Source organism: Phyllobates terribilis, unplaced genomic scaffold, assembly GCF_046119375.1.
Source record: "Phyllobates terribilis strain yellow unplaced genomic scaffold, ASM4611937v1 Scaffold_2__4_contigs__length_985480577, whole genome shotgun sequence".
NCBI classification, from domain to species: Eukaryota; Metazoa; Chordata; class Amphibia; order Anura; family Dendrobatidae; genus Phyllobates; species Phyllobates terribilis.
This window is the reverse complement of record NW_027362762.1, coordinates 3,190,464-3,205,618: the sequence shown is the minus strand read 5'-3', so window position 1 is coordinate 3,205,618 and position 15,155 is coordinate 3,190,464.

The following is a 15,155-nucleotide window of genomic DNA, read 5'->3' as shown; positions in this document are numbered from 1 at the left end:
AAGAAAGTTAATTAGTAGGTTAAAATATCTCTTGTAGGATGAAAATTCTTTCGTCCAGCTGTCAGATGAATATTGCAATCGTGAATTGTAGACAATGGTATGTCATAGATAGATTAATTTTTACGTTGCGAGCATTTGAATAAGATGTTGACCAATGGACACTGTCCAAAACCAATATGTATGGGCACCATTATGCAGTATCACATACTGAAATGCGAACAACTGGTTAAAGTAAATTAGTAGATGGTGAAGCCATTAAGTTATGTGTAATAACGAGAAATGACACCGGGAAAAAGTATTGACCACGCTTACTGAAATCTATTTAATACTTCATACAAAAGCCTTTGTTGGTGATTAAGCTTCAAAACTCCTCCTATATGGAGAAACTAGTCGCAGGCATTGCTCAGGTGTGATTTTGGCCATTCTTCCACACAAACACTCTTCACATCCTGAAGCTTCTGTGGGCTCCTTGTATGACTCTGAGCTTTAGTTACTTCCATACATTTTGTCTTGGATTCAGGTCGAGTGATCGGTTCAACCGTTCTAACAGCTTTATTTTCTTTCTCTAAAACTAATTGAAAGTTTCCTTGGCTGTGTGTTTTGGATCATTGTCTTGCTAAAATCTCCACCCTCATTTAATCTTCATCATCCTGGTAGATGGCAGCAGATTTTTATCAAGAATGTCTGGGTTCATTTGTTCATTCATCCTTCCTTCAATTATATGAAGTTGGCCAGTGCCGTATGCTGAAACCCCACACCATGAAGTTCCCACCTCAAACCTTCACTGTTGGTATGGTGTTTTTGGGGTGATATGCAGTGCCTTTTGTCCTCCAAACATGGTGTGTATTATGGCATCCACAGAGTTTAATTTTGGTCTCCTTTGACCAAACCATATTCTCACAGGCTAGTCTAAATGTTGTTGAGCAAAAAGCAAATGCGCTTGAACATGCTTTTTATTCAGCAATGGAGGTTGAGTGGTGAGCGTGCATATAGACCATAGAGGTTGCTTGGTGAGTGCAACCATGGAGGTTGAGTGCATTACTTATTGTTTTGTTTTAAACAATTGTACCTGCTGACTCCAGGTCTTTCTGTAGATCTCCACAGGTGGTCCTTGGCTCTTGGTAACTCTTCTGATAATTTTTATCAATCCTCTGTCTGAAATCTTGCACTGAGCACCTGGTCATGCCTGGTTTATGGTGAAATGATATTTCTTCCACTTCCGGATTATGGCCCCAGCAGCGCTCACTTAAATCTTCAGTAGTTTAAAAATTCTTCCGTAACCAATGCCATCAGTATGTTTTGCAACAATAAGGTTGCGAAGATCTTGAGACAGCTCACTGGTTTTACCCATCATGAGATGTTTCTTGTGTGACACCTTAGTAATGAGACACTTTTTTATAGGTGATCAGATGAACCAGCTGATATTATTTTAATGGCAGGATTGCTTTCTAATTACTGACAGATCTCAGCTGGGGTCAGGACTTTTCAGCTCTTTTTGCACCTCTCTTTCTTCATGTGTTCAATATTTTTTTGCTGTGTCATCTCTCATTATTACACATAATTTATGGGCATCTATGGTGATTTCTCTGCCTGTGTGGACTGGATGGGTTGTTACCGACATCTGGTGAGAATTTCATGTCAATAGCACCTATAGTAATAGATATACTTAGAAAATTGGTGACGTGTTCAATACTTATTTCATCCCCTCTGTATATTGTATTGTAGTAGCACAGGAGTGATGCCATGAAAAAAAATATCATTGAATTTTTATCAGCAAAAGTTGGTCAATTTGCTCATAATTTATCCAATAGGGGCTGTAGTGTAAAAAGAAAAGAAGATAGGATCTTGGCAGAACCCTGAGTTACCAAAGTTGCAAGGTTCAAATGTAATAAGGTAGATCAAGCAAAAGAGCCGTTGAATGAGGGTCAGAGGGAATGAAAACCAAAAGACAGAGGTATTCTTCCTATCAATGGAGGGAGCATGTACAAGTAGAGGATGACGACAGATGAAGGAAGATTGCAGACAGGTTTGTAGTTAAATGACAGATAGTATTGATTGTGAATTATAAGACACTGTCATGTGGTCACTAAAGGATAGTATTTAGTTCACAGCATTAATCAGTAGTTTTATATTGAAAGTAAATATTTTAGCTACGAATAAACTAGAACAACTAAAAGTTTGGATAAAAGTAACGATAAAAATACAAGCTTAACATACCAGTCGTAAAACGCGCTGAAACCTTCTGGAAATTTTTGAAGTTTTGGTTGGTTTCTCAAATCGCAGAACGTGAAGTCACCTCATTGGAAAACTGTTCGGAAAGAACATCGCTTTAAAAATGAATCCGCATCTATCACAGTGTCTGGATTTTTATAGGATTGGAAGTTTTTTTTTTTTTTTTTCCCTGAAGGCAATTTCTATATATGGAAAACCTGTGACAAAACACAAAGGAACACAGTTCTGCAAAGGTGGCAGAGTTGTCATGACATGTTACAGTCATTAAACAGCTCATTACTGAAGACATCTCATTAGTAAGTTGGGTCTATGGCTACGAGTCAACCTACCTAACCTTCATTTATTCTCAACATGTAGTACATTCCCAAAAACATTGTATTATATTCTAATTGTGACACTATCCTGTTTGCAAAGTTTATAGAATATACCAGGTCTATTTAGGCCATTCTTAACAGAAATAATAACCAAGTGCCTGTTCTGTCACTTGTTCATTATCATCCCAAAAGCGCCTTATAGTACTCCATTATGGGGTAACAAGAATCAACACTGAGTAAACCTTAACGCTGCCAATTTCCAAGACAATTACCAATAAAATTTACTTACATAAATGCTGTCATTTTGGGGTCAAGTAACAAGAAAAGCCTCTGCTGGACATGATAACTAGAGCTTGATAGTGCACAGGATTTGTATTATTTTCTTTTGCTGTCATGGATCCTTTTTTTGGTAACCCTAAACTAGGAAGTAGGGTCTAAATGATTTAGTAACTTTTGCAAAAAAAAAAAAAAGGCCAATTATGGGGTTATTGATTTTTTTGCAAAGATCACAAGGCGGCAGTCCAAAAATAGTCTTTAATAACAATGGTTAACTATTTACAGATGGGTACACGGTCTATAAATGATCATGGTCTCTCCATAGGGATGAGCGAACACTAAAATACTGAAAAACTCGTTACTTTAAGTGATTGGAAATTCGAGTATTATTTCGGCAGACCCTACAAGGAGGTCTGGGGGGGGGGCAGTGAAAATGTTGAAATGGATGGAAAAAGTGCTGAATGGAAGGGGAACAGCATGGGGAAGACCCCTGGAAGCAACTCTGACTCCCTGATCGCTGCTGAGAATAATGGTGTCGCGATTTTACTCCAGTTTAAGGACTGACAATAAAACATTCAAAATCGACGAGAAATTAGAGTTTACCGGAAAAAAAATAATGTTAAGAAACATTCTTTCTTGTATAATGACTTGTATAAAAGGCTAAATGTAAAAAGGATTTAAAAAAAATAATAATTTAAGTAAACCAAAATGTAAATTTTTATAAAAAAATTGGAAATTTCAGTGTAATTTATGAAGGAAGCAGGAAGTGCCAAAAATTAGGGACTCAGAAGGACTCAGATACATCCTGTATAGAAATGTAATTTTTTTAATTAATTTGTATTAAATTGTTACTGCCAAAAAATAGAACTGCCAAAGAATAGATGGAAGAGGGATTACGATACACCCTTTATTAGAGGGCCTCATACACATTATGTTGAAATGATCATGTAGTGGTACTGTTAGACTCAAAAAGGCTATGAACTAAGTGCATAGCCTGCCAAAAATTACAAGCAGGGTCATCCATACACCTTTGAAGGCACCAACTGTAGTAGCTCATTCAAATATAGTGAGCAAAGTGTAGTTGGGGTACTTCTACACTCATAAAAGCTCTGTACACAGTGCAAAGCCTGCCAAAAATTACGAGCGGGATCATCCATACACCATTGAAGGCACCAACTGTAGTGCCTCTTTCAAATATTAAAAAACTGTAATTGTGGTACTCCTACACACACAAAGACTCTGTACACAGCACAGGGAAAGAAAAAAATTATAAGGAGGGTCATGCATACACTCTTGAAGGCACTAAGTCGCGTGCCTCATAAAAAATTATGAAAGTGTAGTTGATGTACTCCTACACTCATAAACGCTAAAAGCAAAGCCAGGAAAAAATTATAAGGAGGGTCATCCATATACCCTTCAAGGCAAAAACTGGAGGGCCTCATTCAAATATAGAACATTAAAAATATTTTATATGCTGCTGTTATCTAGTAATGTGGAAAAGTGGGGGCTAATCCAGGCTTTGTTAACTTTTATCAGAGTGAACCTGTCAGCATTCTCTATTGACTGGCGAAAGTACCTGTCTGTTATGACTCTTAGACAGCACTAAAAACCCACTCAGATAAGACGCTAGCGGCAGGGCAGCACAACACCTCCAAAGCATAGAGGGACAGCTCATGCCAGATGTTCACCTTTGAGACCCAATAGTTGAAGGTTGTAGAGGAATTAGGGAGTACGCTGGTTTGGTTGGCCAGGTATTGCTTGATCATTTTTAAAACCTTTTCCCTCCTTGTCAAAAATACCCAGTCATCAGGCCCTGGATGCTAGGATGGTGTCATGCAATTGGCCCAGACCTTTGACAGTGTACCCCTGCCCCTGCTCCCTTGACGCTCCTCCTTGGTTGGACAATGAAGCTTGCCTCCTGCCGCTAGCGTTGTCTGATGGAAATTTTTTCAATATATTTTTCACAAAGGCCTTCTCGTAAAGCACCATTTTACAAGACCTCTCTGCTTTTGAAAAAAAGATGCAAAGTCCTCTTTGTAGCATGGGTCTACTAAGGTGAACAACCAGTACTCTTTTTTTGGCCAAGATAAATATAACACAAGGGTCACGGGAAAGGTAGTGGTACATAAAGTCAGCCATATGTTCCAAGCTCCCTACAGCCAACATTTCCCTGTCTCCACCATGATGATGACTCTCCATTTCCTCCTCCTCATTCTCCTCCTCAGCCCATCCACTTAGGAGAGACAGGACAAAGGTTGTGTGGGTACTAGCCTCTGTTGCGCTAGCATCAGCTCCTGTTCCTCCTCCTCAGCCTCCACCTCCTCATTGTTAACCAATCCGCGCTGAGCAGATGACATTAGGCTGCGCTGGGTAATATCTCCCTATCTCATGTCCCACTCTGTCTCCAACTGCTCCACATGCATAGCTTCATGTTTAATTGTCAACAGTAACTGTTTAAGTAGGCACAGAAACGGGATCGTTGCCCTGATGATGGCATCATCACCGGTTCCCATCTTTGTGGAGTTCTCAAAGTCTTGGAGAACCGCAAAAATGACATAAATCCATGCCCACTCTTCAGTTATGTGCGGAGGCTGACCAGAATACCAACGTGCGTGTTGGAGATGGTATTCCACAACCGACCTCTGCTGTTCACAAAGATTTGCCAGCATGTACAGTGTGGAGTTGTGGAAATGGGTGCCGACATGGCGTAATTTGACCAGAAGCTCTGGCGAATCTGGGTGTGTTTTCAGAAACCACTGAACTACCAAGTTGAGCATGTGTGCCAAGCATGGTAAAGGTGTGAGCTTGCCAAGCTTCACAGTCGCCACCAGGCTAGGCCCATTATCACACATAACCATGTCTAGTTGGAGGTTCAGCGGCAAAAGCCACAGATCTGTCTGGTCTATTATTCATTTAAGTGACTCTGCAGCAGTGTGTGGTTTGTCTCCTAGACAAATTAGCTTCAGCAGAGTCTGTTGCCGCTTTGCTGAGGCAGTGCTAAAGAGCTTCTGGCTGATGTGGACGATGTGCTCTGAGATAACACATCTGAGATGAAGGATGAGGTGGAACAAGAGGTGGTGCAGTAACTGATGTAGGACGTGGAGGAAACTCTGATAGAAGTAGGGCCAGCAATTCTCTGTGTCAAGAGCACATGTGCCGTGCCAGAGTGGGACTAGGTCCCAGCCTCCACAATGTTCACCCAGTGTGCCATCAGGGTAATGTAGCATCCCTGGCCACAAGTGTTTGTCCACGTGTCAGTCGTTAAGTGGACAATCTCAGTAAGTGCTTTGGTAAGGGCACGGGTGATGTTCCTGGACACGTGCTGGTACAAGGTGGGGAAGCCACACCAGAAGAAAAAGTCGTGGTTCGGGACCGAGTACTAAGGGACAGCTGCCACCATGAGTTGGCAGAAATTCTCCATGTTAACAAGCCTAAACATGAACATTTCCATGGCACGCAGCCAGTAAATGTGCCCTTTTAGCATTTGGGCCTGTGGGTGGGTGGCTGGAAACTTTCTCTTTTATTCCAGGGCCTGGGGTTCGGACAGCTGAACACTGTGCTGGGACAACGATTTGGAAGTTCCTGATTATGGTGAGTCAGAATGTGCAAGGACAGGTGCAGGGTGGGAGGCATCTGCACCAGTGTTATAGTTAGGGGATTGGGTAGCACCTAGCACTCGGGAAGAGGCAGTGGTGTCACCCACTTGCACCAATCGTGGAACCCAGGCATTTGGCCCACCGAGTCGGGTGATTAGATGACATGCGCCTGATCATACTGGTGGTAGTTAATCTCTTAGTAGTCAGGCCCCTGCTGATCCTAGCATGGCACAGGTTGCAAATGACCATTTTTTGGCTCAGAACTCTCTTTAAAAAAGTCCCAGACAGGGGCACACCTAACTCTTTGACAGAGAAATTCACGAGCGTCAATGCTCTGCAGAACAGTTGTCCCCTTTCTCCCTCTGGTCACCCCACTGCGTCTTCCTGCCTGTTTCAGTGCTGTTGATTCCTTCCCCTCAGTGCTGCTGGTCTCACTCTGCACACCAGCTTCCCAAGTTTTGTCGTTGACTTCGTCATCCACCACCTTGTCTTCCACCACTGCACCCTGGTCCTCCTGACTTGGTGACTTAACAACAACCTGACTTATTGGAAACTGGGTCTCATCATCATATTCTTGTGGCTGTGGCTGCTCTAAGTTTTTTGCATCATTAAACAGCATGTCCTCCTCTCCCTCTTGGAACATGCAGGGTGAGAGGCCGCAATCAAGAAATTATGTTATAAACAGCTTCACTGAGTGTTCTAGTGCGGGATCACTAGTCTCCTGTGACTCAACATGGTGGAAGGAAAGAGGATCAGGGTAAGGATTAAGTGATCCAGACTCTTGGCTGGTGAGACTGAACTGTGTGGAAGACTAGGTGGTGCTGGCAAGCCTGCTGGAAGCATTATCTGCTATCCAATCGACCACCTGTTCGCACTGGAGTGGCTTCAGAAGGAGTGTAGCATGCCTCCCTGCAAAGTGGGACAGGAACCTATGTGTCATGGATGGGCGTGTTTCTTGTGCTCCAGCAACAGGCGTAGCCACACCTGCCCATGTCCTCGGCGTCTGCGTGCACCATTATCAGCGCTTCCACTTGCCCATCCCTTACCGCACGCCTTACGCATTTTCTAATTGGTTGGTGTCTTGAAACCAAGTTCATTTTTAATAAAAAAAAATATTGGTCACCTGCAGCAGTCAAAGCATTTTTTTAGTTTAATACCCCCGTAATGTCACACAAAATACGTAAAAGTGTATGGATGACAAATTCAATTTATGGATGACAAATTCAATCCAGGAGCATTTTTTAATGTTTTTTTAGAGTCCTACAGTGGGTGCGGAAAGTATTCAGACCCCTTTAAATTTTTCACTCTTTGTTTCATTGCAGCCATTTGGTAAATTCTAAAAAGTTCATTTTTTTCTCATTAAAGTACACTCTGCACCCCATCTTGACTGAAAAAAAAACAGATATGTGCAAATTTATTAAAAAAGAAAAGCTGAAATATCACATGGTCATAAGCATTCAGACCCTTTGCTCAGTATTGAGTAGAAGTCCCCTTTTGAGCTAGTACATCCATGAGTCTTCTTGGGAATGATGCAACAGGTTTTCACAGTTGGATCTGGGGATCCTCGGCCATTCTTCCTTGCAGATCCTCTCCAGTTCCGTTAGGTTGGATGGTGAAGTTGGTGGACAGCCATTTTCAGGTCTCTCCAGAGATGCTCAGTTGAGTTTAGGTCAGGGCTCTGGCTGGGCCAGTCAAGAATGGTCACAGAGTTGTTCTGAAGTCACTCCTTTGTTACTTTAGCTGCGTACTTAGGGTCATTGTCTTGTTGGAAGGTGAACCTTCGGACAAGTCTGAGGTCCAGAGCACTTTGGAAGAGGTTTTCATCCAGGATATCTCTGTACTTGGCCACATTCATTTTTCCTTCAATTGCAACCAGTCATCCTGTCCCTGCAGCTGAAAAACACCCCGATAGCATGATGCTGCCACCACCATGTTTCACTGTGGGATTGTATTGGGCAGTTGATGAGCAGTGCCTGGTTTTCTCCGCACATACCAGTTAGAATTATCACCAAAAAGTTCTATCTTCATCTCCAGGGGCGGACACAGACTGTAGTGGGCCCCTGTGCAAGAAATTTTTGGGTGCCCCCCTGCCCTTCATAAGGCAACAAAGTTATGTAAACATAACCCCCCCATGTGCAGCTCTCATCCCCCCCATGTGCAGCTCTCATCCCCCCCATGTGCAGCTTTCATCCCCCCATGTGCATCTCTCATCCCCCCCATGTGCATCTCTCATCCCCCCATGTGCATCTCTCATCCCCCCCATGTGCATCTCTCATCCCCCCCATGTGCATCTCTCATCCCCCCCATGTGCATCTCTCATCCCCCCCATGTGCATCTCTCATCCCCCCCGTGCATCTCTCATCCCCCCCCATATGCATCTCTCACCCCCCCATGTGCATCTCTGATTCCCCCCTGTGCATCTCTGATTCCCCCCACTCCTAGTTAATTAATTGTATTTAAAAAAAATAAAACTTGTTATACTTACCCCCATGCGATCCCTGCAGAATCCTGGCGCTCGTCCACGTCGCTGCCACCAGGTTCTCCTGACGTTCGGCCATGTGACGGCGCCACATGCATAGCCATCAGCTTTTGTTTTGGCCAAAAGATTTTTAAAGCCACCACCACGATAAGGTAGACTCTTCTGGCCGGGCCCTACTCTAACCTATTAAAATTTTCTTAAAATATCCAATACTCTTTTTAGATATATTTTTATTTAGTTTTCTTTAAGGGAATGTGTCATATACATTTTTTTTTTTAAATGACCAATAATACCACATACAGGGAATACCGCCACACCATGACCAGACCACATATTACCACAACATAGTGACCGAATAATACCACACAGAAGGGAGAAAAACTGCCACACCATGACCAGACCACATATTACCACCACATTACTAATATTACCACCACATTACTAATATTACCATAAGTGTCATTATACACGGGAGCTCTATACATGGTATGTGTAATGTAAGTGTCCAGGTAATCTATTGATCACCAGTGACATTATACACAGGAGCTCTGTATATAGTGTCAGTGTACAGGTAATACAGTGATCACCAGTGACATTATACACAGGAGCTCTGTATATAGTGTCAGTGTACAGGTAATACAGTGATCACCAGTGACATTATACACAGGAGCTCTGTATATAGTGTACAGGTAATACAGTGATCACCAGTGACATTATACACAGGAGCCCGGTACATAGTATATAGTGTAAGTGTACATGTAATACACTGACTCACTGGTGACGTCTCTAGGTGAAGTCCTTCAGCTACGCTTTTCTCCTTCATCCAGCACAGACCACCATCACGTCTTCCAGCCAGGACTCATCTCTGCATAAAATAACACAGTTATCTAGAGCACATTCTCCAACTTCTACATTACGCAGCTGAATACAGACGTGCATCCACCATCAATATATGGTTAGTTATTATGCAACCTACCATTCCAAATATAAATTGTAATCCACCACGGTGCCCCCATTAACTGTAAATAGGCACTTAATATATAATTTAATTAGAACCTCTACTCTTTCCGTCAATTTGTTACCAGTTACACTCCTGCATCCGCAATGCCCCCTTCTCTATACTTCCTGCTCCCCACATTCATTATTTACATGCAACCCCCTGCCCCAATTCATTATATCATGTCCGTGCTCTCCCCACCCCATCATCATTTACTCTCCCCCACCCCACATTCATTATGTGCAGCTCATTATCCCCCTACTCCCAATTCCCCCATGTGCAGCTCATTTTCTCCCAATTCCCCCATGTGCAGCTCTCATCCCCCCCATGTGCACATCTCTCATCCCCCTCCCCCACATGTGCCCCTCTCTCATCCCCCTCCACCACATGTGCACATCTCTCATCCCCCTCCCCCACATGTGCACATCTGTCATCCCCCCATGTGCATCTCTCACCACTCCCATGTGCACATCTCTCATCCCCCTCCCCCACATGTGCCCCTCTCTCATCCCCCTCCACCACATGTGCACATCTCTCATCCCCCTCCCCCACATGTGCCCCTCTTTCATCCCCCCATGTGCATCTCTCACCACTCCCATGTGCACATCTCTCATCCCCCTCCCCCACATGTGCCCCTCTCTCATCCCCCTCCACCACATGTGCACCTCTCTCATCCCCCTCCCCCACATGTGCCCCTCTCTCATCCCCCTCCACCACATGTGCACCTCTCTCATCCCCCTCCACCACATGTGCACCTCTCTCACCCCCCTCCACCACATGTGCACCTCTCTCACCCCCCTCCACCACATGTGCACCTCTCTCACCCCCCTCCACCACATGTGCACCTCTCTCATCCCCCTCCACCACATGTGCACCTCTCTCACCCCCCTCCACCACATGTGCACCTCTCTCATCCCCCTCCACCACATGTGCACCTCTCTCACCCCCCTCCACCACATGTGCACCTCTCTCACCCCCCTCCACCACATGTGCACCTCTCTCATCCCCCTCCACCACATGTGCACCTCTCTCATCCCCCTCCACCACATGTGCACCTCTCTCACCCCCCTCCACATGTGCACCTCTCTCATCCCCCTCCACCACATGTGCACCTCTCTCATCCCCCTCCCCCACATGTGCAGCTCTCTCATCCCCCTCCCCCACATGTGCACCTCTCTCATCCCCCTCCCCCACATGTGCACCTCTCTCATCCCCCTCCCCCACATGTGCACTTCTCTCATCCCCCTCCCCCACATGTGCACCTCTCTCATCCCCCTCCCCCACATGTGCACCTCTCTCATCCCCCTCCACCACATGTGCATCTCTCATTCCCCCCACTCCTAGTTAATTGTATTTTAAAAAAAATAAAACTTGTTATACTTACCCCCATGCGATCCCTGCAGAATCCTGGCGCTCGTCCAAATCGCTGACACCAGGTTCTCCTGACTTCCGGCCATGTGACGGCGCCGTCACATGACCGGAAGTCAGGGGAATCATGAAGGCGCTGCCGCAGAAGCGCAGCGCTGAGATGTCCCGGACTCGGCGCTTAGCATGGGGCCAGGGGCCCCATGAGGAGAGAGACGCACAAGAGGGGGGCCCCCAACGGGGCTCCGAGGGGGCCCCTACCGGCCGGGCCCCATACTGGAGTCAGGGCAGTCATGCCCTGATGGCGGCCCTGCTGGAGGGGCCCCCTCTCCCTCGGGGCCCCCGTTCAATGAACCGGCTGCACGGGCGGTAGTTCCGCCCCTGTTCATCTCATCAGACCAGAGAATCTTATTTCTCATAGTCTATGAGTCCTTCATGTGTTTTTGAGCAAACTCTATGCGTTCATTCATATGTCTTGTACTGAGGAGAGGCTTCCGTCGGGCCACTCTGCCATAAAGGCCCGACTGCAGTGATAGTTGACTTTGTGGAACTTTCTCCCATCTCCATGCTGCATCTCTGGAGCTCAGCCACAGTGATCTTGGGGTTCTTCTTTACCTCTCTCTTCAAAGCTCTTCCATGATTGCTCAGTTTGGCTGGATGGCCACGTCTAGGAAAACTTCTGGTGGTCTTAAACGTCTTCCATTTAAGGATTATGGAGGCCACTGTGCTCTTAGGAAGCTTGAGTAATGCAGAAATTCTTTTGTAACCTTGGCTAGATCTGTGCCTTGCCACAATTCTGTCTCTGAGCTCCTTGGGCAGTTCCTTTGAGCTCATGAGTCTCATTTGGTCTGACATGCACTGTGAGCTATGAGGTCTTATATAGACAGGTGTGTGCCTTTCCAAATCAAGTCCTATCAGTTTAATAAAACACAGCTGGACTCCAATGAAGGAGTAGAACCATCTCAAGGAGGATCACAAGGAAATGGACAGCATGTCACTTAAATATGAGTGTCTGAGCAAAGGGTCTGAACACTTATGACCATGTGATATTTCAGTTTTTCTTTTTTAATAAATTTGCAAAAATTTCTACATTTCTGTTTTTTCTAGTCAAGATGGGGTGCAGAGTGGACTTTAATGAGAAAAAAAAAATGACCTTTTTAGAATTTACCAAATGGCTGCAATGAAACAGAGTGAAAAATGTAAAGGGGTCTGAATACTTTCCATACCCACTGTAGTTATTAATCCTTTATTCATCTTTTATGACCGCAAGTAACAGTCTCCATTATAATGATTATACAGTACGTACCAGCAAGCCATTATGCAGCTGTCTACAAACATTCTACTATCGGAAATATTTCATCTATTACTAGCGTACTGTCGGTAATTGATTAAAATACTTATAGTCATAATACAAATAGTTCAAGAGTCTTTCAATTCTTGTTTGAGGGATTTTCATCCATTCTTCCTTGGAGAGTTCTTCCAGTTCTGTGAGATTCTTGGGTCGTCTTGCATGCACTTCTATTTTGAGGTCTAGCCACAGAATTTCAATGATGTTCAGATCAGGGGACTGTGAGGGTCATTGTGAAACCTTCAGCTTGAGCCTTTTGGAGGTCGTCTATTGTGGATTGGGACATGTATTTAGGATAATATTCCATTTGTAGAAGCCATCCTCTTTTTAACTTAAGCTTTTTTACAGAAGGTATTACGTTTGCATCAAGAATTTGTTGAAATTTCATTTAATCCATTCTTCTCTCTACCCATGAAATGTTCCCCGTGCCATTGGCTGCCCACAACCCCAAAGCATGATTGATCCACCCCCATGCTTAATGGTTGGTGAGATGTTATTTTCCTGAAATTCTGTGCCCTTCTTTCTCCACACATACCTTTGATCATTATGGCCAAAAAGTTCTATTTTAACCTCACCGGTCCACAGGACTTGTTTCCAAAATGCATCAGGCTTGTTTAGATGTTCTTTTGCAGACTTCTGACTCTGAATTTCATGGTGAGGATGCAGGAGAGGTTTTCTTCTGATAACTTTTCCAACAAGGCCATATTTGTGCAGGTGTCTCTGAACAGTAGAACAATGTACCACAACTCCAGAGTGGTGCTCATTGCTAGGAGAGAGTGTGTGCACTTCAGCTGGTCTTACATGGCAAAGAACGGCCTCTAGGATTAGCACTGACAAATAGCTATGAAACGAACAAGAAAATGAGAGCTGTTGCAACATGATAGAATTCAACACTGCATATGTTGTAGCTTCTGTACAAGCAACGTAACATATGATATCATGCAGCAAAAAGCTGGAGCTTGTGTCGCCTTGAGGTCCACCATAGGAAGTGACGAGAGACATCTTTCATTGCTGAGGCCCTCCAAAGAGGCTAAAAAAGTTGTTAGTCCATACAACTATAACATCCATAATGTCCATCCCCCCGGTGATTATACTGAAAAAGCGCTGACAAAGATGCAACAAGGGATGGAAGAGGAATAGCAGTTTTCAGACATCTCGCTTGCATTGGTGCTGCAAGTGCCTCATGGTGTTTCCCTTCATATTGGGCTGTAGTCCATGGGCCGATCCCATCTGCTTCACATAGTTTTATAATAATCGCTAATACTTTCTTGGGGCTTTCGTTTGGATGTGGTGGGCAAGAAAATGTAACAATTTTAGGCAATTTTTTGCTGTACTGCAAAAAAAGAAAAATTGTTTTTTTTCATGGCATAAAAACAATCCATTGCTTCCATGAGTAGTTATTTATCAATTTTATCATTTCTGGTAAAAATTAGGATTTTCTGGGTATTGATTAGTGTACATTTTCCTTGTAGGCCTCTGCACAAGACTGGATACAAAATGTTTTTTTTTTAATATATATATATAAATGCATTGCTCCCATGATTACTATGTTGTACTTATTTTTCTTTACTATTTTTATTATTGGTGTGATTCCATTCGTGGCCCCTACACTGGGAGCAAAAAGGCTGTCGTAGTGTTATTTTTGTGTCACCGGGCCACAGAGAGTAATTAATCCAAAAATCAAACCTTGAATCTACATTTCCATCTGACAGTGACACTAGGATGGATGGTCATCCTCAAGTCCTGGCTCCTGTGTTCTGTATTTATAAAATGCATGGTCAAACCAGGCTTGGGCCAGACCACCTGCAAAGGCAAATGAATTTTGCCAATAAACACCTTCGTTGGAAACTTCAGTCATTTTCTCAGACATACAGGCAGTGAAAGAACAGCGTGCCTGATCACAAAAAAAAGAGAAAAATTTGGACCATTTTTGAAAAACATCAAGGGGGCGATTCAGTGAGTGGTGTAGCACACTCCAGTCTTAATGAAGCACTCGCTGGAGTACACTGCCCGTGCACTGCTTAGTGAATCAGGTGTGTCTGTTATTCAGCTTGCGCCGCCCTCAGCTGGGGACTGGTGTACATTTTTGGTGTATATTACGCCACTTTAGTTATGTGACTTATGATAAACTCGATGGCTGGATGTAACCACACTCCATCGCGCCCATGTTACGCCCATATTATACTGGCATGTAAATGCAAAAAGTCACAATATTTTTGCACAATTGCTGAGTTGCGCAAAAATATTGTGATTTATTAAGGTGTTTCCCAGATTTCTGCCATAAACACCTTAATGAATCGCCTCCAAAAAGTCTGAAAGTACAATATAAAGGGGCTGTTTGTTACCACTGGCCATCCAGTATATGTTGAGGGCATTCACTTTAACATTACATAGGCGAGTTTCACACAGTTTGTGTCCATGGTCAAATATGAAGAGCAGGCCTGACCAAAGAGTCTCCTCACCTGTGTTACATGCCTTATTGACATATATGAAGCAGATAGCTCTGGTCGAAGATCCCGTGGTCAGGCTGGTTCTTTTAACCCGAGCA